Source organism: Ochotona princeps, chromosome 15 (genome assembly GCF_030435755.1).
Source record: "Ochotona princeps isolate mOchPri1 chromosome 15, mOchPri1.hap1, whole genome shotgun sequence".
NCBI lineage: Eukaryota > Metazoa > Chordata > Mammalia > Lagomorpha > Ochotonidae > Ochotona > Ochotona princeps.
Window position 1 is genome coordinate 55946296 of NC_080846.1, and position 15606 is coordinate 55961901.

Sequence of the window (15606 nt, forward strand, 5' to 3'; positions counted from 1 at the left end):
TAGCTCAAGCAGGCAGGTTCCCCTACTCGTGGAAGACTTGGACTGAATTCATGGCTCTTAGCTCTGACACCCCAGCCCTTCTATTTGTAAAGTAAACCAACAGATGAGGGTGTGCTCTCTATCCTCCTCTAAAATAAATGTATCAAAAAGTACAAATTTTGTATCATAGACACACATTCACTGATTTATATGAACGTTCCCACAGATTAGAAAAGCTAGTTAATGCAGGACACAGCATTGTGACATGCAGGTTAAGCCACTGCCTACAATGCCAGCACCCCAAAAGGGTGACTGTTTGTGTTCTGGATGTTCTACTTCCAAACAACAATCTGCTTTTGGTCTAGAAATCATCAGAAGATATTGCTGCTGCTTATATGCCACAAGTCACCTGTTTGGCACACTAGGACGAAGCTCTGGGTTCCTGGCTTCAGCCTGGCCAAGGGCTGGCCATTTCATTTCAAACATCTATGGGGTAAACCAACAATGGAAGCGTTGTGTATGTGTGTGTTTATGGTGTCTCCCTCATGCTATAACTCTGATTAAATAAATAAATCTAAAAAAAAAGACAATGTGAACTCAACTACTTTTTTACTCAACAAAGTATTCTGACAAAGTATTTCAACCCGGGCCCTGCATGATGGCCTAGCAGCTAAAGTCCTTGCCATGAACATGCTGGGAACCAATACGGGTGCTGGTTCTAATCCCAGTAGCCCCGCTTCCCATTCAGCTCCCTGCTTGTGGCCTGGCAAAACCGTTGAAAACAGCCCAAAGCCTTGGGACCCTGCACCCGTGTGTGAAACCTGGAGGAAGTTCCTGGCTCCTGGCTTTGGACAGGTGCAGCATCAGCCATTGTGGCTACTTGGGGAGTGAATCATCGGACAGAAGATTTTCCTCTCTGTTTCCTCCTCCTCTCCATATATCTGACTTTGCAATAAAAATAAATACATCTTAAGGGAAAAAAAGGAAGGATTTCATCCCTTTATTTTATTTATTTATTTTTATTGGAAAGTCAGATATATGGAGAGAAGAGGAGAGACAGAGAAATATCTTTCATCCGATCATTCACTCCCCAAGTAACCACAACAACTGGTGCTGAGCCAATCCAAAGTAGGAGCTCTTCCGGGTCTCCCACGCGGGTGCAGGGTCCCAAGACCTTGGGCCGTCCTCAACTGCTTTTCCAGGCCACAAGCAGGGAGCTGGATGGGAAGTGGAGCTGCTGGGATTAGAACCGGCGCCCATATGGGATCACGGCGCTTTCAAAGCAAGGACTTCAGCTGCTACGCCACGCTGCCGGGCCGCATCCCTACTTTAAAAGCCAGACAATATTACTATTGCCTTCTCCTACTCTTAGAATGAAAAAAGTGCAAAGAAAATAAAGAAAATAAGTGTGATTACTTGGAGCAGTGGTATCCAGATTAGAATATGTGAAAACACATCACATACAACATATTCTCCAAGCAGAATAGTTATGCAAAAAAATGCGGATAATAAAAATTAACATAATATAACAGAATTGCGTATACTTTCCTTACAAATTTTAGTGATGAGAATTTGAAATACCTTAGTATTACATGGGAACAGAAGTTGCTATTACGATATACGTAAGAACAGCCTTTACCCTTAAATTTTTTGTGAGTCTTTCTCCTTAATTTTTAAGTATCTAAAGAATAATACTAGGTCACAGATCTCTGCAAAGAATTCCCTCAGTAACCATTATAACAGTGGAAACACGAAATAAAATGGTGCTGAAGCATTTACAGACTAAGTGTCTATAAATTCCCTCATTACTGGAATTAAGCTTCCTTACTCACAAAGCCCCTGTGCTACGTTCTTAGCTAAGGGAGCTCACCAAGACAGGCTACATCAGTTCCCAAGGTGCTGCTGTCAGCTGCCTCCTTCTTCCTGCTTCCCAGCAGCATCAGCCCTGTCCATCACTCTGTAATCCTACTTCCCCAGGGCTATGTATTGGATGTACTGCTATTTGAGAATGTTAAAATTCTCACTTTCAAAGTTCTCAAATCAAGACCAGTTCTAATTCATAATTCTAATTTGCAGAAGGCAGAAAAGGAGTAGCATATTCTGCAAACACTAGTCTCATGTATCCAATGCCTATTCACACCACTATCTATCCATATCTATCCACCTGACAACTTACATGCCTGTCTACTACTGAACACTTATTTCTTGCTGATACTCCCCATGCCAGCCCTGCTTCCTCTGCCAGTCTACCTTTCTCAGTAATGGGTTCCACTTCTCATGCAATGATTCAACCGCAGGACCATCAGGCTGTCCTGTCCATTTCACCACAAATCTACACTGTCATTATCTCTTGTCATGGTCCACAGGAAACAACTCCTGGCTACTCTACACCACCAATCCAAGGAGAAATTTCACTGCTCTTGTTTTCTGTTGCATCCTCATAGCCTAGCAGTGTCTGGCAAATACTACAGTCTCAGTATATACCTGTTACCTGAGTTAATGAGGCAAACAACGCATGGCTCCACAGATGAGTAATATGTACACAGAGGTACAACTACACGTCCACTGTCAGATACTTTGGCAGAAACACAAAAGTTACAAATACCTGAAATTGGGATGTGGTGTTATCATGGGAATAGATCCATCTATCTACCATTCCTCTCTCACTAACAGTGAGGACACCTCCAGGCTCAAGCAACACATTCAAACGATCCAGCACTGATGGGCTGCACAGACAGAATTCAAAAGATGAACACACTGGCACATCGGCTTGATACTACAGTCTCTCACACAGGCACCCACCTACTTCTGACCCTCTTCTTTCTCTCAATAAGGACCATTTGCCCCATTAAGAATTGTGATCTTTCCAAGAGGAGATGTCTACATTAGTCTCCTCACTCCCCAAAGCACACTGCCAACCTAATGCATTTCACATTGTAAGTACAGGAAATATTTGCTGGCATAAGTGAAACAAAGCCAAATGATAGGAAATTCCCTCAGTTACAGTCCTTTCCTTCCTCAATCCTCGCCCCCAACTTCTAATGTTATTAAATATTTTACAAAGTAGCTAGAGTACCCGGCGCATGGCCTAGCAGTTAAAGTCCTTGAACGCGTCCAGGATCCCATATGGGCACCAGTTCTAACCCTGACAGCCCTGCTTTCCATCCAGCTCCCTACTTGTGGCCTGGGAAAGCAGTTGAGGACGGCCCAAAGCCTTGGGTCCCTGCACCTGTGTGGGACACCTTGAAGATGCTCTGGACTCCTGGCACTGGATCAGCTCAGCTCCAGCCATTCCGGGTGCTTAGGGAGTGAATCAGCAGACAGAAGATCTTCCTCTCTGTCTCTCCTCTTCTCTTTGTATCTGACTTTCCAGTAAAAAATATATAAATCTTTTTTAAAAAGTGGTGAACTTTAAAAGAAAAGAAAAAGAATATAGCTAGATTTCTAAGTCAAATACTCCAGATAAAAAAAAGTTCCAGGACCTTCATGGTAGCCTAGCGGCTAAAGTCCCTAGCTTGCACACACTGGGATCGCATATAGGATTTTACATTACACAGAATCAACAGCGACCTACCCAATGAAATGTCATCATCACTGAGGCACATTTAGCAAATGTCTGCTCAGACAGGAATGCCTGGATTTGAGTCCCATCACTGCTTCCAAAGCAACAGGTGATGGCTCACAGGTGTTGGCTCACAGAGCTGGGTCCCTGCCATACACCTCAGAGACCTGAATGAAGATCCAGGTTCCTGTTTTCTGCCTGGCCCACACCTGGCTACTGTAGCCATAAGGGAAATGAATCCCAGATGATAAAGCTCTCTCTTTGCCTATCAAATAAAATAAAGACAAATAGAAATGAAAAGAAATGAAGACAAATAGAAATGGAAAGACAAATAGAAATGGAAAAAAAAAAGGATGGTGCTTCAACCTGGGTTTCTACTTTGACAAGATACTTATAACCACAAATTTCAAACAGGTCCATTTGCAATGAAGCTTAAGATTCTCACTTGCAGAAGTTACCATTGTCCAGCAGTAGCCAGTCTCCAGACTTCAGGGCCTGCACCAACATGCTGTCTACCCATTCAAAAGTGCCCTCCCTACAGCCACTGGCTGACTGCATAAGCTTCACCCCAAAACTTCGGAAGTCTTCCACAAGCTTGGCAAACTCTGAAATATCACAGATAAAATAAACATCCATAACACTTATTAAAAATCAATACAATTTTAAAAACTTCTATTGAAAGAACTGCAGTTCAATTTTGTGAGGTACAACACAGAATAAATATGAGGATCTTAGGGGAAAGGGGAGAGATTACTGTTTAATCACAGATTAACAAAAATGTTTTGGACAAAAAAATACTTCTTACTTTCTAAATTGATGGCTAAAAGCTCCTGGATTAATGCTAGGGTGAAACAATGAAGATATTTCTGTTACAATTTAAGAAACTGTAACAGAAGCACAAAGACATCTCCCACCTATTGTTGGATTTCTTCTATCATATGAAAAACGTACTCAGGGTCTGGTGTTGTAGTACAGCTAGTCAAGAAACCACCCACAACAGCAATATCATATACAGGCACCTATTTGAGTCCATTTCCAATCAAGCTATCTGGTTACCCGCATAAATTACAGAAGCTCGTCCAAGTGGACAGGTCCCTGTACCCACATGGGAGACCCCAACGAAGCTTCTGGCCTCTGGTTTCAGCTCAGCCCAGCCCCCAGCTATTGAGATCATTTCCAAGGAGTGAACCAGCAGAAGGAAGTTTTCTCCTCTCAATTCATCCCTACCTTTCTCGAATAAATAAATATTTTATTTTTAAAGATCTATTTTTTTAACTCGAAAGACACAATTATGAAGAAACTGGGTGGCAGAGAGATGTTTCACCTGTTATTTCACTCCCCAAATGGCCTTAACAGCCAGACATGGGCTGGGCCAAAGCTGGGAACCAAGAGCTTCTTCTGGGTCTCCCACACGGGGGCACATGCCCAAGCTCTGCTGCTTTCCCAGGCCATTAGCATGGGGTTAGATCGGAAACAGAGCAGCTCATATGGGATGTCAGCAACACAGGCAGAAGAATGGCTTGCTATGACATTATCCCAGCACCTAATAAATCTTAAAAAATAAAATAAAAATGGAATGCACTCTGCTGGTACAATGTAATTAGTGTATTAAAGTAGGTTTCCTTTACACTGGCTACATCATGCAACTGTCATTAACAACTGGGATTTGTCAAATGCTTTGTAATTGATGGTGCATATAACCTATGGCTAGAGATTTTTCATTGAGTCCTTTGTGTTAGAATTGTTGTATGACCCTTTCCACATCACAAGTAAAATCCACTGGGCACCTGTTTCTGGCTATGAGGGACTACAAGATGTACACTTAACTTGTACCTGTTAATCACAAAAAGTGATACATACTTCAAATATACACACCTGCCTTGGAGTAAGAGTTGATCTTATTGATAAGCTGCTGCATGAGCAGTAGCACTGCTTCCAGTTTATTGACAGTCTCCATTGTGATGCCTTTGCCATCATCTTCAAAACACTGAGGCTTGTATGTCAGGAGAAAGTGACTCCAGGCTCGCAGCACGACCTCAGCATCATCAGTACTGACCAGGAAGCTGTCCCGCAGCAGTGCCCTCACTGTGTCTTCCACCTTCTCCAGCAGCTGCTTCCAAGGTCGCCTAAGATCAACCTACAATTTGGGGAGCACATAATTTAGCCATTGGACACAGAAGACCCTCTATCGATCATGGGGTGGTGCTTTTTTGCCTAAAAAAGGTAAAGACAGAATGTTACCTACTCAAATCCACCCAGAAGCTCCGTGATGTAGACTGCACTGTTCATAGCCATGATCTTTAGTGGGTGACCAGTCAGGTGTGCTAGAAGCTATACCAGGCTGGTCTTGCCCACCGAGGCTGGCCCCACAAGGATGACCATCCAGCTCATCTGTACACACTTCATGATCGGCTCCAATGACTGGAATGACCGATGCAGGAGTGACAGGGGTCTGCGTGATGGGTGAGGCACATAGGTGCCCCGGGAAAGAACTGAGTAGCCCAGCTGAAAAAGCAAAAGCAGTGAGAACTCATGAACATGCTTGAGGATGGCAGGCAGAATAAGCAACAGAAATTTTTCAGTTAAGTAGAGGGTTACACTACTCTCCTCACTTGGATATCATAGGGAGTGATATGAAACAGTCTGGTCCCCAGGTATGGAGTAGAATTTGAATCAAATACATCCTTGAATACACCAATGACCTAAAGAAAAATGATAAAATTGAAGGAAAAAAAATTACTCCATAAATTCCATTTTAAATAAAGCTTATTTATTTAAAAGGTTTTCACACACACACACACACACACACACACACAAGCAAGCAAAATCTTCCATCTGCTGGTTCCCTCCCAAATGGCTAAAACAGCCAGGTTTAAACCAAGACAATGCCGGGAACCAGGAATTCCAACCTGGTCCCTCACTTGAGTGGCAGAGGCCCAAGTATGTGAGCCAGTATCTGCTGCCTTCCCACATTATTAATAGAGCTTGCTGGAAAGAGGAGCAGCCAAGTTCATACCAACTATTCATCCTGCTCTATCAGGAAACAAGCAAAGTGATGAGACTCACTGTATCTTATTTTTATCTTTTTTCTTTTCATTTTTTCCTTATGCTTTTAGAGATTCACTATATAACAAAAATCATAATTCCTTTACCTCTTGCAGCCATCTATTATAAGGGTAGACGGAATATGCCATTGTCATGGCATACCCAGCTAAGCTTCCACCTGCAGTGCCAGCATCCCATATAGGCACCAGTTCAGGTGTCAGCTGCACTTCCAATCTAGTTCCCCTCTAATGGCTTGGGAAAATATCAAGGATAGCCAAAGTCCTTGGGCCCTTGCACCCACAGGAGAGACCTGGAAGAAGCTCCTGGCTCTCAGGTTCAGACGAGTCCAGCTGTGCCCACTGTAGCTGTTTGTAAAATGAATCAAGATCTCTTTGTTTTTTTCACTCTCTCTGTAATTCTGATAAAATAAATCTTTAGAAAAAAAAAAGGCTACACACATAAAATTCTGAGTTCAAGAAAAGAATAGCCACATAATACAAAACCATTTTGAGAATCCAGTGGAAACACAAGATACCAGACACGAAGGGGCTGTGCTTTCATCTTTTAAGATGCCAGCTACAGGGCCCAGTGCAGTAGCCAGTGTGCACATGCCAGGATCCCATGTGGGCACCAGTTGTGTTCCAGCACCCCTACTTCCCATCCAGCTCCCTGCTTGTAGCATGGGAAAACAGTCGAGGATGGTCCAGAGCCTTAGACCCTGCATCAGCGTGGGAGACCTGGAAGAAGCTCCAGGCTGCTGGCTTTGGATTGGCTCAGCTCTGGCCATTACAACCACTTGGGGAGTGAAATCAGAGAATAGAATATCTTCCTCCCCTCTGTTTCTCCTCCTCTATGTATGTCTCACTTTCCAATAAAAATAAACCTTTAAAAAAAAAACAAAGATAACAACTACTAAGAGGGTAAAAAGCCACTGAGTCTCCTGACTTCCCAGCACTTTCTTACCTCTGTGCCTGGCCAGATGATGAAGACCTAGTTGTTTATTACTATGGAACCCTACTTTTTTTTTTTTAAAGATTTTATTGTTATTAGAAAGCCGGATATACAGAGAGCAGGAGAGACAGAGAGGAAGATCTTCCATCCGATAATCCACTCCCCAAGTGAGCCGCAATGGGCCGATGTGCGCCGATCCGATGCCGGGACCAGGAACCTCTTCCGGGTCTCCCACGTGGGTGCAGGGTCCCAAAGCTTTGGGCCGTCCTTAACTGCTTTCCCAGGCCACAAGCAGGGAGCTGGATGGGAAGTGGAGCTGCCGAGATAAGAACCGGCGTCCATATGGGATCCCGGGGCTTTCAAGGAAAGGACTTCAGCCGCTAGGCCATGCCGCCGGGTCCGGAACCCTACTGTTTTAAAGAAGGTTTACGATTATGTAGATCTAGAAAAATAGGCTAACTGCGTCTTCCAAAGTAAACTACTTTATACTGTGAGAAAATAGATAGGGGAACATTTGGCGTGCTTCCTTATTCCTAAAGTGCAAGCAGCTTGACAAGGCTTGGTGTAACTGGTATGAGTATGCCCATTCTCTTCTTTAGGAAGAAGTCAACTTTAATATGGAAAGAAACCCAAAGATCAAGGGAGAAACTCACCTTTTCTTTGTCTTCTCAGGTTCTCATCCTCTTCCCATGGACCAAAAACACATGCTGGCCAGGATCGTAATAACCAGAGAACTGTTCGACGAGCATCAACTGACACCAGCGGAAAAGATCCCGGAGGCTGAACTCCCAGGGTCCTCCTTTTTGGCCCCATTTCTTCTCAACAGTCACTTTGTGATCAATCTGGGAAAAAAATATGGGAAAATAAGGGAAACATGTCCTGCTGCCAGGTGCCACAGTCAGTGTTCCCAGTGTACTACAGGGTATGTAATCTGGGTCAGAGTCAACAGGCTTCCTGCAGATTACTTTCTTCCACATAAGATTTCCAAATGCCAGAAGCCGGAAATACTCCATAAGCATTATTAATGAAATTTACAACACAGAAATTAATTCTTGCATCATTCAAATGAGAAGCTTGCCTTCCACAAGAAATTCATAGAATTCTAAGTGATCTATTCAAATTAAACTTTGATTTGGTAGAGCACCACCACATTGAAGAAATAGTCATATACAGCTAAGACAATAAAGAACAATTAAAACAAGTGGGTACCTACTTGGTTATTAAAAACGACCATTTTCTTCACAATAGTTTTGTCAATGGCTGGAAACAAAGTACTGGCAATAAATTCCATATCAATTACTGTAAGAGGATCCACAAAAACCTTTAAAATTAAAAAGCAAAAGAAATTTAATCATTTTTCTTTGTAACATACTAGAAATGATATCACTGTCTTTTTACCTGAAATTTTTAACACTAAATAATGCTTAAACAATACATATGATCTTTAGTTACAGACATTACTCTTAGTGTATTCCCAGGATGAAGAAAGGTAAAATCTGGTTCTTGCAGTGTTATACAGTAAGTGAAGCCACTGCCTACAGCACCAGCACCTCATATGGGTGCCGATTCAGATCCCAGGTGCTCCCTGATAATTCACCTGGAAAGCAGCGGAAGTTGGCCTAAGTATTTGGGATCCAGAACTAGACCCAGGCAAACATGCTAGGTCTGACTTGGCTCAAGCTTAGCCATTGTGGCAACTTGGGAAGTGAACCAGTAGGCAGAAGATCTCTCTCTCTTGGTTTCTGGTTCTCTCTCTTTCTATAACTCTGCCTTTCATATAGACAAATAAAGCCCACATAAAATCAACAACTATTAAAAATACACGGATTTCTTTTGAATTCTACTCAAGAAAAAAGACAGACATGTGCAATTTTTTTTTACTTAGTTTTTTAAACTTTTCTAGGTGTAAAATACAATGGCTACAAAACACTGGATGGTAGGTATAAAAGTGTTAAAACTGAAAAATTTTGTGAACCTTTCAACTGAAAATGCTCATGATAAAATGGTCTTAAAAGATACCAGCCTGGGCCCGGCGGCATGGCCTAGTGGCTAAAGTCCTCACCTTGAAAACCCCGGGATCCCATATGGGCGCCGGTTCTAATCCCGGCAGCTCCACTTCCCATCCAGCTCCCTGCTTGTGGCCTGGGAAAGCAGTTGAGGATGGCCCAATGCATTGGGACCCTGCACCCGCGTGGGAGACCAGGAAGAGGTTCCAGGTTCCCGGCATCGGATCGGCGCGTACCTGCCCGTTGCGGCTCACTTGGTGAGTGAATCATCGGATGGAAGATCTTCCTCTCTGTCTCTCCTCCTCTGTGTATATCTGGCTGTAATAAAATAAATAAAATCTTAAAAAAAAAAGATACCAGCCAATTTTTAAACTCCAAGGGATAAGGTACGTCATTTAGTCAAGTAGCAGAAACCAGTTGTTAAAATCAAATAAACATAGACACATCCTTCTACAAAGAAAAAGTAAAGAATAAGATATCACATAATAATTCATGTGATACTGGAGTTTTACTCATCTTAGCTTTCTCACCTCACTGTTTACAAATTCAAATATATAACTTTTAAGGTGAAATTTTCCTAATGGTTTGAACAAATCACATGGACTAGGAAAGGTCAAACACTGTAGCCCATTCCCGAGGGTAGCCAATAGAACCCTGAATAGTACAGTGATGTTACAATCCTCTGGTAACTAATCAAGTCCCTCAAGTGATTCAAGCCGACAGAAAAGTGATTAACAGAAATCAGTCAAATCAATGTACATAATATAGAGACAAGAAAAGGGAGCCATTAAGTTGGTCCTCTTTCATTGTCACAGTGAGGTCCCAGAAAGCCAGGTCACAGCCACCTCATGACTCCCTGCCTTTCCACCACCAGTTTCTATGGCAACAGTGAATCTCACCTGAGTAAATCTGCTAAGGAAAGACCTGGGTAAGCCCTTCCTCCCACCTCCTTGTCTAAAAGGATTCTGACATCCAAAAATCTTTGTCTTTTCATGCTGTACTTGAAAAGTCATCCCCAATTCTGGTACGAAGATTCCTCCTCGAATGTCAAAGCAATCACTGAGTCCTTCCAATATGGACTGAGAAGCCAGGTTAAGCTATTTTGGGAACAAAGAACATATGTACCTTTCATTATCTGTTTTATACAACTATTAAAACAACAGGGGAATGATATCCAGCAAAGTTAGCTTATCTTTAGCAGAAAGCTCAGTATTAGCATCCCTCTTGTTTTGAAACATGCAGTCGATGCATAGTCTATTATTCATTAATTCAAATAGATGGGGAAAAGATTTTGGATGTAATAAATACAAGCGTATATCAATTATTCTTAAGTAATGTGAATAAACATTGAATTGATTTTATAAACTTGCAATCTTCTCTAAAGTTATTGTGTCTATATGTACACCACTAATGACCAATGCTGTAAACAAGAATTTACCAAAACACTTACCAACATACAAGCTTTTCATTTTCATGGTCTAACTTTTTAGAGAGTTAACACTAACGCAAGGAATAGACAATGTTTGACAGTTATTTTATACGATTTCCCAGCTCAAAGACTGAGTTAAATCTCCAAGAGGGCTTCACTGACATAATACATTCACCAACAGTTCCATGAACAAGAATAATCGCCAGGGGTTCTCATATCAGAAATGAGGAGAACTGAATTTACAGCACAAGGCTAGGGAGGCACATACGCTGTTTAAGTAGTGGAGGAAAAATCCAATAAAGAAAATATGAATCAATAAAATGTATATGGGGGAAAAACTCAAGACCCTCAATGGTAATATTTACACAAGCACTACAATACATAAATTTTTCTCTGTTTTACCAGAAAATACACAGCACAGGTTAAGCCTCCACCTGCAGCGACAGCATACCATACAGGTGCTGTCTCCAATCTCAGCTCCTCCACTCCTAACCCAGCTCCCTACTAGTGTGCCTTAAAAAGCAGCAGAGCATGCTCCAAGTCCTTGGGCCCCGATCCACGTGGGAGACCTGTAAGGCACCCCTGGCTTCTCTGACAAGCTGTTGAAGTTACTTTAGGAGTGAATCAAAAGAAAAAAGATCAGTATCCTCTCCTCTCTAATTCTTTCAAATAAATAGATAAACCTTCAAAAAAAAAAGTTCATTTTCAAATACAGAAGGTTCTCTGGGCGCCGAATGTATTTCCACTGAACAGCAGAATAAACAGCAGCTTTCAGCATTAAAACCTGGTTCTTGGGCCCGGCAGCGTGGCCTAGCAGCTAAAGTTCTCACCTTGAATGCCCCGGGATCCCATATGGGCGCCGGTTCTAATCCCTGCAGCTCCACTTCCCATCCAGCTCCCTGCTTGTGGCCTGGGAAAGCAGTTGAGGACGGCCCAATGCATTGGGACACTGCACCCGCGTGGGAGACCCGGAAGAGGTTCCTGGTTCCCAGCATCGGATTGGCGCGCACCAGACCGTTGCGGCTCACTTGGGGAGTGAAACATCGGATGGAAGATCTTCCCCTCTGTCTCTCCTTTCTGTATATCCGGCTTTCCAATAATAATAATAATAATAATAATAATAATAAAACCTGGTTCTTCCTTTGCCTAAAGAAGCTACAATACAAATTACAGGCAAGAACCTGTTTCTTGATTGCTCTGCACGAATGGCAACAAACAGCTCTGCACTCTGCCTCTGATGGAGGACCCAGAAAGTCCTGGATCTTGGACGGAGTCCAAGTTGCATCTGCAGAGATTCCATTGCTCTCACCATTTCAGCTCCACAACTCCTTCCAGTTTTGTCCAGAATTAACACTGCACACTCCAACTGAACTGTTTTCATTCTGAACCTGTTAAAGATTGAGAATTTACCACGCCTCACAGTGTGATCTTTCCTTCTAATATACAGATTACACGGATCATCTCCTGGTCACATTTGTACGTGATTTTGTTTCTCTTTCCCAGCTCCTCAAAGTATACTAACACAGAACAAGCGGTTGATGCTATTGGAAAACACCTCTGAAACAAGTACAAACACAGCAGATCTTCCAGAGAAGGAAGGCTAAACTAATTAAGGTAGAGTTTTTTTCTGCAGGAGAGTTTCTGAGTTAGACATGTAGAGGGGCTTCTCTTATTCTTAAAAGAAGCTGTGGAGGTTCTCTTAACAACAGAACCTGTCTTCACTAGCCATCAGCACGCTCACTTAGCAAGAGCTACGGAAAGCAGGACTGCTTCTCCAGCAAATGACCCTGTCCTGGAGAAGCCCTCACCTCATCCAACACAACCCAGTGCCCCTCCGTCAGAGCTGCCAGCAGGGAGCCATCGCGCCAGGCAAATTCTCCTCCCTTGCCACCTTCAACAGGGAGATCTGCTCCAAACAGGTCTGTGATATCCTTTGAAAGAGGGAAGAAAGGGAGAAAAGCCAGTATTATCAGCCACAGAAAAATAACTGGAGTCCAGGATCCTAAAGCTGAAATGAGAAGCACTTGGGCTTTATACCCTACTATTTCTCCTTATCTGGAACATTTACCCTGCCTTCTTCCTGAAGCCCACATGGTCCCCAAGCACCTTCTCACTGCAATGCTTATGAGTATCACTCAATCTGAGTTAGTGCTCTAGGTTAAAATTTCTAATTTTTCCCTGCTGAACATTAATTTGTGAACTTAAAAAGAAAAAAAGGAAACAGAGAAAATCCAGAACATTAATAGCAATTCCTAGGTCCTGCTTCCTAGACGCCATTACAAAAGATACACTGCATTTGTCAGCTCTGCCCTATATTTTCAAAGGTTTGTTTACAAGCCACTTTATTTCTACTATTTGGTTATTTTTCAAAATGAAAAACTTATCAGAATTATAGTAAATAGAAAAGTAGGTAATTCTTTCTCATAAGATGATTACAATACGGCATCTAACTGAAAATACTACTGTAGGTGTCAGCTACTAACAAACCCAGAGCACAGTTAGCTGCAAGATTGAGGTTTACATCAATACATGAAACATTTGACACTACACAATTAATACCTATTACATAATAACTTCAGTGTAGGAAATTCTATAAATACAAAATGCCACCAATAACTATTCCCATCCACTACAAGATGATAAAGCTTACTGTCTGCTCCGATAAGTTGATTTGAACGAGAGTATGTCCTGAAGCCTTTGCTAATGCTGCCACCAAGCTTGTCTTGCCAACACCAGGTGAGCCTTCCAAAAGAATGGGTTTGTTCAGTTTGGTAGCTCGTAAAAGCCTCTGGGCATTCATAGCGGTAGTGGCTGCACTGAGCGCATAATCGGTGATATTATTCCTGCAGCGGACAGGACCTTCACGGAGAAAAGCAAAAACACATGTAAGCTGGACATACCAAATTCAAACATACATGTCAACACCAAATTCTAAGAATGCATCATTGGATTGGTAGTGACGGTCCCTATTTCACCTTTTCCCTACTCTGGTATCCATAAAATGTGGCATACAATCATCAACTCTGCTATACAGATCTAACTCCCTATACACATTTACATAGGTCTAATTACAAATAAATATCTCTGACTTTATAATCTATAATTCAAATCATCAGTAACACTCGTACTTGAATTTTCATAGTAACTAAAAGCCAAGCAATTCCAAGGCTTTCAGGCCACCTAGACAATTAATGATATGTCTTATCTTAACTCATATGGCAACCGAAGCACATGAATAAAAAAATAAAAATTACAATCTCACAGGACTTAACACTTGTGCCACTATATTTCTCAGAAGAAATTCTGGTATTTGAATCAGGAAGGATAGGGTTAAGACAGCATTTGTTTCCTCACCTGTGCAAACAGAAGACTAGCCCAGTACCAAGATATGAGCACACAGATTCTACATAACAACACTGAAAACTATGACTGTGGATTTGGAAGAGATTTAGCACTTACATCATCAAGGCCCATCAAGATGAACACAGTATGGGTTTTTTGCTTGCTCGTTTTTAAGATTTATTTTTATTGGACAGGCAGATATACAGAGAGGAGGAGAGACAGAGAGGAATATTTTCCGTCCGATGATTCACTCCCTAAGTGGCCATAATGGCTGGAGCTGAGCCAATCCAAAGCCAGGAGCAAGGAGCTTCTCTGGGTCTCCCACTCAGGTGCAGGGTCCCAAAGTTCTGGGCTGTCCTCGACTGCTTTCCCAGGCCACAAGCAGGGAGCTGGATGGGAAGTGGGGCTGCCGGGATTAGAACCGGCACCCATACGGAATCCTGGCACGTTCACAGCAAGGACCTTAACCACTACACTATTGTGCTGGGCCCAACACAGTGTGTTTTAAGAGGTAACAGAACTTTGAAGGGAGGAGGAAAGGATATGTGATCCATTTGGTCGGAAGTCTGGGATGGAACTGTTTACCAATGAACCTCTGTACATTAACAATTATTAGCAGCGAAAGAGAAGAATGGAGAGGAGCAGATGACCCTGCAGTGGGAGCAACCACACAAGAAAAAGAGGGTTCATTAGGAGACATCTCATTTACTTCTCTCATTAAAATGCTTGGAAAGGCAACCAAGCCTGAATGATGATAAGCATCAGAACTCAAACCAAACTTCTTCTTGGCTACTGGGTTGCTCATTTAACCGTTCATTAATTCACTTACTCAGCCTAGACACTTTGAGCGCCTGTGACTACCAGCAAAAGGACAATCACCAGGAATAAGCAGCAGAATGAGAGAATACCTGCCTTGAACAGTTCACAAGCCTATTTTTGTAAAAGGCAGTGACAGTCATGTAGTTCAGATACAGGGCTAAATAACCCTGTGCAAGATATTTTACTGACAGCTTAACTGGGACATAGAGCTTTATTGCAAGAAGTCTCTTATTGTAGATAAAAACTAATAAGCAAATGTATTTCTAGAAAATAATCTCTTCATACTTTGCAGTTTCTTTTAGCTTTACATACCATGTATATATTTTGAACCATTCAATTACAATTCTATCAAGTGAGATTCCAATTCAGATAATGTTCAAAAACAATCATGAATACAACATACTAAGAATTAAGTAAAAATCTTTCATCTATGAGAAAATTTTAAGTTCTTAAAAAAATTCTTACCCCTTGGA

General features: G+C 42.1%; 1 long non-coding RNA gene across 1 annotated transcript; it reads right to left on the bottom strand.

The window, feature by feature from the left end:
• Nucleotides 1–4063: 4063 nt before the first annotated feature.
• Nucleotides 4064–5866, bottom strand: LOC131482046 (uncharacterized). Its single transcript, XR_009246728.1, has 3 exons — nucleotides 5783–5866; nucleotides 5417–5678; nucleotides 4064–4146 (listed from the first exon to the last, which is right to left on the bottom strand). It is a non-coding gene; the product is annotated as an uncharacterized LOC131482046 (long non-coding RNA).
• Between the last annotated feature and the right edge of the window lie 9740 nt (nucleotides 5867–15606).